The following is a 9647-nucleotide window of genomic DNA, read 5'->3' on the forward strand; positions in this document are numbered from 1 at the left end:
TGAGTTTGTTACATAATACAATGATTTGTGCGCCATCAATGGCAGTAGAAAGACCAACAGGAATACCCACATTTTACATTTTAAAGGCCAAAAAGCATTTTCCATCCTCAGTGGAAATCTCCATTTTTTTGCTCTGTGAAGATCTGGAGAGTCCGTTGCCTGTAACATGTTTCAGGGCACCAATAGGCTCCTTGGTACCCAATAATGGGTACCCTCATATTTGTATGTGAATGAGTAAGGGGTACATAGTATTCCTACTCATTCACCAAAAAAAAATTTAAAATGAAAAAAAAACAAACAAATAATGTCACATGAAGTAAATCCACCATCAATCACAGCAGGGTCTCCTGGATGACTTCATTAACCATATATAGATATATAATGCAGCTGCCACTGTTAAGTAGTGATACGCTTCAATGTATTCCATTTTTGTTTTTGGGTTTAAAGAAGTATGGACAAAGTTATTTGGGTCACAGGAATTTACTTTCTGCACTACCCAGATTCAGCAGACAGTGGGTTAATGTCTGCTGTTGGCTGATATCACGGAGCCAGTTCAGGCTATGCAAAGATACCGACAATAAGGATCCACTCGGATGCCTGACCTTAGCTGGCTCGGGCTCTCATTGTGCCACTGATAGACTAAGCCAGCCCCTCCCACCCCCTGCTTTCTGCTGGAGAGACAGAGCAGAAGTCAAGTGAATGACAATCATCGCTCTCTGCAGAGTGGACCCGAGAACTGAGAGATCAGCAGTCTTTGAATGCTCAGTTCTCAGCAAAGAGTCTGCGGGGTGAAGCTGCAGCATGGGATGGGTAGAGGAACTTGACTGGCCTGCCTGCACAGAGTCCTGACCTCAACCCGATAGAACACCTTTGGGATGAATTAGAGCACAGACTGCAAGCCAGGCCTTCTTGTCCAACATCAGTGCCTGATCTCACAAATGCGCTTTTAGAAGGATGGTTAAACATTCCCATAGACACACTCCTAAACCTTGTGGACAGCCTCCCCAGAAGAGTTGAAGCTGTTATAGCTGCAAAGGGTGGGCTAACTCAATATTGAACCCTATGGACTGGGATGCCATTAAAGTTCATGTGTAAAGGCAGGTGTCCCAATACTTTTGGTAATATAGTGTATGTGGCAAACGTTATTTGTACATAAAAACTGAAGGGAAAAAATAACCAGATCCAAAAACAAAAAACGACATAAAGATAGCTAGATAGATACCGTAGATAAATATCATGCGCTTTATTTAACCCCTTGCTGACCAGCCGCAGTCATACGGTGGCAGGTTGCCTTCCCTGCGCAAATCGCCGTAGCTGTACGGCACCCATTTTAAGGGCCGTAGGGGGCATACACCTGGAACGTGACGGCAGAGCCAATGCAGCGAATGGAGATCTGTGTATGTAAACAGACAGATCCCAATTCTGACAGGGGAGTAAAGAGAGATTGTCTGTTTCTAGTGATCAGGAACAGCGATCTCTCTACTGCCAATCAGTTCCCTCCCCCCACAGTTAGAAACACCTCCCAGGGGACACATTTAACCCCTTGATCGCCCCCTAGTGATAACCCCTTCCCTGCTAGTGTCATATATTATATTATATTATTATTTATTTATATACAGTAATCAGTGGCTATTTTTTAGCTCTGATCGTTGTATAAACGTCCCCAAAAAAGTGCTAAAAGTGTCCGATCTGTCCTGCGCAATGTCGCAGTCCCGCTAAAAAAAATTGCAGATTGCTGCCATTACTAGTAAAAAATAAATAATAAAAATGCTATAAATCTATCCCATATTTTGTAGAGGCTATAACTTTTTGCGCAAACCAATCAATATACACGATTTATTTTTATTTTTTTTACCAAAAATATGTAGAACAATATATTTTGGGCTAAACTGATGAAGAAATTTTTATTTTTTTATTTGGATAGCAAAAAGTAAAAACTGTTGTTTTTTTTTTTTTTCAAAATTGTCGCTATTTTTTTGTTTACAGCGCAAAAAATGAAAACCGCAGAGGTGATCAATTACCACCAAAAGAAAGCTCTAGTTGTGGAAATTAAAAGGACATTTTGTTTGTGTACAGCGTTGCACAGCCGCTCAATTTTCAGTTAAAGCGACGCAGTGCCGTATCGCAAATAAAATGGCCTGGTCATAAAAGGGGGCAAATCATTCCGGTCCTTAACTAGTTAACTTTCATGCTTCGTTGAAAATGATGTATTACAATGACCTTGTGTCGGTATCTTCAGATGATGAATGTGACGCCGTGTCTGAAGATCATAAGATTCCTCTCCCTGTCACTTCAGTCATTCTCAGCAGATCAAAGAAAGTCAAACATGCCCTCCAGTGCTGAAGAGAACATTTAATGATTTTATGGGAAGGAAATGTAGCAGAAGATACCTGCTCTGCCATAATGCTCACAAGATGTCAATGTAATGAATGTGGAAGTGACGAAAGGCCCCTGACTGGCCGTATAACTGACCCAAAAGAGTTTGGGATGAGCCTAACAAGCATGAAACTGCATGAAGATAAAATATTTCAACTACGAATGAAAAACGATCTTTGAAGTGAGTTTTTTTTTCTTTGGTTGGAAACTATATCAAAGGAAGTTTTTTTTTTTTTCTCCATAGTGTGCCATTAGAAAGTATATTTGTTTAAAGTGGCGCTTCAGTCCCATGTGTGAAAATCAGCAGCTACAAAAACTGTACCTGCCAGGGATTCAGCGCCATGCTCTCCCGACCGGGTTTTTTCCACTGCTCTTTAAAGTGGAGGGCCACCCTAAAAAAAAAAAAAAAAAAAAAAAAAAAAAAAAGCATTAATATTCAAAAAATATTAAAAAAAAAACATTTGAAAAAAAAAAAAAATGTTACCTGTCCAGAAATCCCTGTTGCTAGGCAGTCTTCCTAATCTGCCTTCTTCCTGCTCCTTGGTGATCTTCGGTCTTCTCTTCCTCCGCGCTGTCTTCTGGGTAATGGGGCGCGCTGTGTTCTGGGAACTGTGTGTTCCCTAACACAGCACGTCCCATTCACAAAGCGCCGCGCGACTCACGCATGCGCAGTAGCAAATGGGCAGTGAAGCCGCAAGGCTCCACTGCCTGTTTCCCTTAGTTTGAATGGCAGCGCTGGGACCCGAGAGCCGAGGGACATGTCAACCTTGGTGGCCGACATCGCGGGTGTCCTGGAAAGGTAAGTCTCCATATTAAAAGTCAGCAGCTACTTTTGTTTCAGCTGCTGACTTTTAAAAAAAATTTTTTAGGGCTGAAACACCGCTTTAATGCTGGCACCAGCAACATAATTGTGGACAGCCGACTGTGACTGCTTGTGGCTTCACAGCTTGACGCCTACTGCACCTTGTGAATGGTCCCACAGTCTCTTGGGACCTGTGACGTGCCCAAGAGGCTACAGAGAGAAGAGGGCAGGGGCGAACTGGATACCTGTCAAAACCAGTGGGAGCGGGTACCTGTCAAAACCAGGTACCTGCCCCCCCTTCCACCCCAAAAATAGGAGAAGAGGATAGTTACATAGTTACATAGTACATGAGGTTGAAAAAAGACACAAGTCCATCAAGTCCAATCCTGTGTGTGATTATATGTCAGTATTACATTGTATATCCCTGTATGTCGCGGTCGCTCAGGTGCTTATCTAATAGTTTCTTGAATTCCACATCCTTGCCGCTCTTATGCCCCGTACACACGGTCAAACTTTCCAATGAGAAATGTGTGATCGGATTGTGTTGTCGGAAAATCCGATCGTGTGTGGGCTCCATCTGACTTTTTCCGTCAGAATTTCCGACACACAAAGTTTGAGAGCAGGATCTAAAATTTTCCGACAACAAAATCCGATCCTTTAAATTCCGATCGTGTGTAGACAATTGCCGACGGACAAATTGCCACACATGCTCAGAATAAATTACGAGACGAAAGCTATTGGCTACTGGCCCGTTTATAGTCCCGACATACGTGTTGTACGTCACCTCGTTCTGAACAATCAGATTTTCCGTCAACTTTGTGTGACCGTGCGTATGCTACACAAGTTTGGGCCAAATACTGTAGGAAAAAAATCCAACGGATTTTGTTGTTGGAATGTCCGACCGTGTGTATGGGGCATTACAGTAAAGAACCCTCTACGCAGTTTAAGGTTAAACCTATTTTCTTCTAATTTTAATGAGTGGCCATGAGTCTTGTTAAACTCCCTTCTGCGAAAAAGTTTTCTCCTTATTGTGGGGTCACCAGTACGGTATTTGTAAATTGAAATAATTTCCCCTCTCAAGCATCTCTTCTCCAGAGAGAATAAGTTCAGTGCTCACAACCTTTCCTCATAACTAATATTATAAAAACTAATAATTAGCTTTGTTGCCCTTCTTTGTACTCGCTCCATTTGCAATACATCCTTCCTGGGAACCGGTGCCCAGAACTGGACAGCATACTCCAGGTGCGGCCGGACCAGAGTCTTGTAGAATGGGAGAATTATCGCTTTATCTCTGGAGTTGATCCCTCTTTTAATGCATGCCAATATTCTGTTTGTTTTGTTAGCAGCAGCTTGGCATTGCATGCCATTGCTGAGCCTATCATCTACTAGATTCCCCCAGAGGTTCACCCCCCAGTGTATAGATTGCATTCCTATTTTTGCCACCCAAATGCATTATTTTACATTTTTCTACATTAAACCTTATTTACCATGTAGTTGCCCACCCCATTAATTTGTTCAGATCTTTTTGCAAGGTTTCCACATCCTGCGGAGAAGTTATTGCCCTGCTTAGCTTAGCTTAGTATCGTCCGCAAATACAGAGATTGAGCTGTTCACCCCATCCTCCAGGTCGTTTATGAACAAATTAAATAGGATTGGTCCCAGCACAGAACCCTGGGGGACCCCACTACCCACCTCCGACCATTCCAAGTACTCCCCATTTATCACCACCCTCTGAACTCGCCCTTGTAGCCAGTTTTCAATCCATGTACTCACCCTATGGTCCATACCAACAGACTTTATTTTGTACAGTAATAGTTTATGGGGAACTGTGCCAAATGCTTTTGCAAAATGCAGATACACCACATCTACGGGTCTTCCTTTATCTAGCTGGCAACTCACCTCCTCATAGAAGGTTAATAGATCAGTTTGGCAAGACCGATTCTTCATGAATCCATGCTGATTACTGCTAATGATACCATTCTCATTACTAAAATCTGGATGAGGAGGAACAGCGGAACTTCCCCTTTTAGGCGAAGTTGCGCTTTAGGTCATTTATATATAGATTGATACATCCTTCAGGGCTTGATGCTCATAACTGTTCCTTCCTTCTAAAGAGCTTACAACAAACTTCCTTACTACAATCATACAGGCCAACAGTAGGGTCAGTGCAGTCAGTCAAAGAGTAACTTCACTTTTATTTGCGCAGTACAGTTACAATACAATTAATTACTTTATTGTAATAAAGAATATTGCTTTTAACCTTTCATATGCTGTCATGTCTATGGTGGTACCATGAAAGTCCACATTGCCTCAAAATTAATATTTTTTCCCTTAAATGAATACCCTTTAAAGTGGTTGTAAACCCTTACAAACCACTTTGACCTCCAGGTAAGCCTATATTTAGGCTTACCTATAGGTCCAAGAAATATCTCCTAAACCTACACGGTTTAGGAGATATTTATTAAAAGACCGTCACAGCTGTCTACGGCGCATGCGTCGTAGACAGCAGCGCGCAGCCGCGATATGCCGTTAGTGGCAGCTCCCGTATGCATGCGCGGCAGTGACGTCATCGTTGCTCCAGCGCTGTGAGTGGCCGGAGCAGCGATACCCGGAAGAAGATGGACGCTCCGTACTACAGGGGACAGCGGTGACATAGCTGGCTCCTGTGTCAGGTAAGTGACACATAATGGACTACTATGCGATGCAATAGTAGCCCATTATGCTTTACCTTTGCAGGGAGACAAAGAGGAAGTAAACCCATCAGGGTTTACTTCCTCTTAGGGTCCTTTCACACGGGGCAGATCAGTTCTGATCCGCCCCGTGGATATCCGTTTGCTCAGCGGGGATCACTCCGCCGATCCCCGCTGAGCAGGGAGATGACAGGTCCGTCTCTGCATACTGCGCAGGGACGGACCTGTCACAGCGCCGCTCTCCCCTATGGGAGATCGGGTGACGACGGACCACAGTGCCCGTCGTCACCCGATCCGATCCGCAGACGGATGGAAAAATAGCTTTTTCCTCCGTTACACTTTTTCGGATCGGAGCGGGTCGGATGTCAGCGGACATGTCACCGCTGACATCCGACGCTCCATAGAGCTCTATGGAGCACCCGTTCAGGTCCGCCTGAAAAACTGACAGGCGGGCCTGAACGGGACGTCAGTGTGAAAGGGGCCTTAAGGTTCTATACATGCTATCCAGCACATATCCCACTGCAGTTTCAAAATATAATTCATATTATAAACAACAAATATCGAGCCCTTTCCAACTATATCAAGCGCTTATGGATTGGCGAAATGGGAATCAGATATATCTTAAATGATTAATAATCAATAATAATGACCGTTAGGATAATAAGCAGCTACTATATAAACCTACCAAAGGTAAGTATTCTTAAACACATATTGAAACACACAAAAGCAGCACTAAAAAACAAAAACAAAATAGCAAGTGTGCATTGATTGGACAAAGGGTGCAGTTAAGATAATAAAGTCCCAATGCCGCAGTCCTGCAATGTATCACAACAACGTTGTGAGTAAAAATCAGTCCGAAATGGGTTCAGTTTCACGCATATGAAGGAAAGCTGTCACCAACACCTCCATGAGCGAAAACCGCCCCCTCTATATTAAATTCTTACCAGATCTTGCTAGATCATAGGCATACACAATAGATCTCAAATCAGACAATCTCTCCGCGGATCAGACTGCAGTCAGGATAGATCACACGCTAATGGACTAATCCCAAAGGAAAGAAATACAACTCCATAGCGTAATCTCCTTTAAAAATGTTATTGTGATCAACCACTCCCCTTAAAACTGCACTTACAAACAAGTATAAATAACAAGCATAATTGTGCATCCAGTGAGTGTACCAGTAAGGATCCTGCAGGTCCTTATCTGTAAATTACTGTATGTTGTGATGACGAAACCTGTCAGTGCGGGGCCATACTACAACCAACATTGAAGTCAGTGCGTTGAACTAGGATACCTGTAGCGCTAGAGAGCGGTGAAGTGTACGGTAAGAGACACCTGCAGGATCCTTACTGGTACACTGACTGGATACACGATTATGCTTGTTATTTATACTTGTTTGTAAGTGCAGTTTTAAGGGGGAGGTTGACCTCAATAAAAATTTTAACGAGATTACGCTATGGAGTTTTATTTCTTTCCTTTGGGACAAGTCAATTAGCATGTGATCCACCCCCCTGACTGCAGTCTGATCCATAGAGAGATCGTCCAATTTAAGATCTATCATTTATGCCTCTCACACGGGCGGACTGTTCGCCCAACTTTGTCCGCTGAACAGTGTTTCAGCGGACAGTCCGCCCCGCCCCCTTACGATGTCATAGTCCCCATGTGACATCAACCCATGTGACCAACCCATGTGACATATACCATGTGACACCGCCCCATTGTCACTATATAAGTGGCAGCGCAGGGCGGCTCTGGCATTCCGGCCGGAGAGAGCGTCGTGTCAACATCTCCTGGAGAAGAAGAACAACAAGAAGAAGAAGAAGAACGGAAGGCGGCGACGGCGACAGCGGCGACAGAAGAACGGGCCACCGCCTGCAAAAGAGCTATAAGAAGGCGCGGTGGCCCGGCAGAAGAAAGGAAGGCGGCGGCGACAGAAGACCGGGCCACCGCCTGCAAAAGAGCTACAAGAAGGCGCGGTGGCCCGGCAGAAGAACCGAAGAGGGGGACAAGACCCCCGAAGTCGGGAGAAGAGGCCGGCGGCGGGGAGGAAGAAAGCCGGACTCCTCCGCTAGCAAAAGAGCTACACGAAGATAGCGGAGGAGTCCGGCGAGAAGACCCCCGAAGACGGAAGACCCCCGGAGCTGTGCAATAAAATATTTTTTCTCGTGTGTTGTGTTTTTTTTTTGGGTACTTTTATTTTACAGGTGAATGGGTAGGGGTACATTGTACCCCATACTCATTCACATAGGGTGGGGGGCCGGTATCCGGGGGCCCCCTTCTTAAAGGGGGCTCCCGGATTCCGATAAGCCCCCCGCCCGCAGACCCCGACAACCAACGGCCAGGGTTGTCGGGAAGAGGCCCTTGTTCTCATCAACATGGGGACAAGGTGCTTTGGGGTGGGGGGGCCGCACGGCCCCCCCTTCCCCAAGGCACCCCCCATGTTGAGGGCACGCGGCCTGGTACGGCTCAGGGGGGGGGCGCGCTCGCTCGCCCCCCCTTTCCTGGCCGGCCGGGTAGCGTGCTCGGACAAGGGTCTGTTGTGGACTTTGGGGGAACCCCCACGCCGATTTTTTTCGGCGTTGGGTGTCCCTTTAAGTCCATTCCAGGCGGCGGTGCCCGCGACGTCTCCTTCGCGGGCCCCGCCTACCTGTACACGTGCTCGAAATGGGCGGACTTGCCTCCGCCTTACGTGGGCGAGTCCGTTCATTTCAAAAGTTGAGCGAACTGTTTGGCAAACAGTTCACTGAAACAGTCCGCTCGTGTGTGGGCAAGTCCGCTCATGCAAATTTTGAGCGGACTGTTGCGGCAACTGTTTGACGAACAAAGTTTCAGCGAACAGTCCCCGCGTGTGTACGCGGCCTAAGAATTGAATATAGAGGGGGCAGTTTTCACTTATGGAGGTGTTGGTGGCAGTTTTCCTTCCTCCAACTGAACCCATTTCCGATTGATTTTTACTTACAACGATGTTGTCATACAATGCAGGATTGCGGCATTGGGACTTTATTATCTTAATTGCACTTTTTGATCCATCAATGCACACTTGCTATTTGATATATTTTTTTTCTTTTTTTAGCGCTGCTTTTGTGAGTTTTAATATAATTCGTATTATGTTTTTGCAATCTCTCTTTAACCAATCGCTTACTATTACATGTCAACACAAATGGGCATTAAATTACCATATGTACCGCATGTCATGTTAAATATACATAACATGTCCCTAAAATCAATTGGATTGTCATCTACACGCTTTAGCATTTTAAATACTGTTGTGTGTATTAGGGATGAATAATAGAAGAGAGCATATTAGTGGGAATTAGCATGGAATGAAAAGACAGAAAATTAATTAAGAAAATTAATTCAGTATGGGAGAAAAGGAATAAGCTTAGGTAATCAGTATGAATGCAAGTTTTCAACAAAATAGCGAAAAAAAGTACTTTGTGCTTCTGTAAAGTATTATAAAATGATTAAATGATAGGTCAGGATTTAGAATTAATTACAGAGCTGCACATATTCCTTCTGATCATTTTTAAAACTAATAATGGCTTGCATAATAATTCAAACAGTTCAGGTTTGTGCATTTATCTGGAATCATTTAAGGAGCTGTACTAAAGCTTAGTGTAGGAAAGTGTTTTCCAAAGCTTGGCATTATACCCCTGGGGTAACATGCTCAATCTGGGCTTGCAGGATGAGCTGTGCAATGGAAAGAAGGTCTGGATGGAGCACAGACTTCCACAGTTTAAAAGATGGTATTTTTGATCTTATGATCTTAAAGAAGAATT

The sequence above is a fragment of the Lithobates pipiens genome, unplaced genomic scaffold (genome assembly GCF_037356315.1).
Source record: "Lithobates pipiens isolate NorthernLeopardFrog02 unplaced genomic scaffold, aLitPip1_a1.2 Scaffold_13, whole genome shotgun sequence".
Lineage (NCBI taxonomy): Eukaryota > Metazoa > Chordata > Amphibia > Anura > Ranidae > Lithobates > Lithobates pipiens.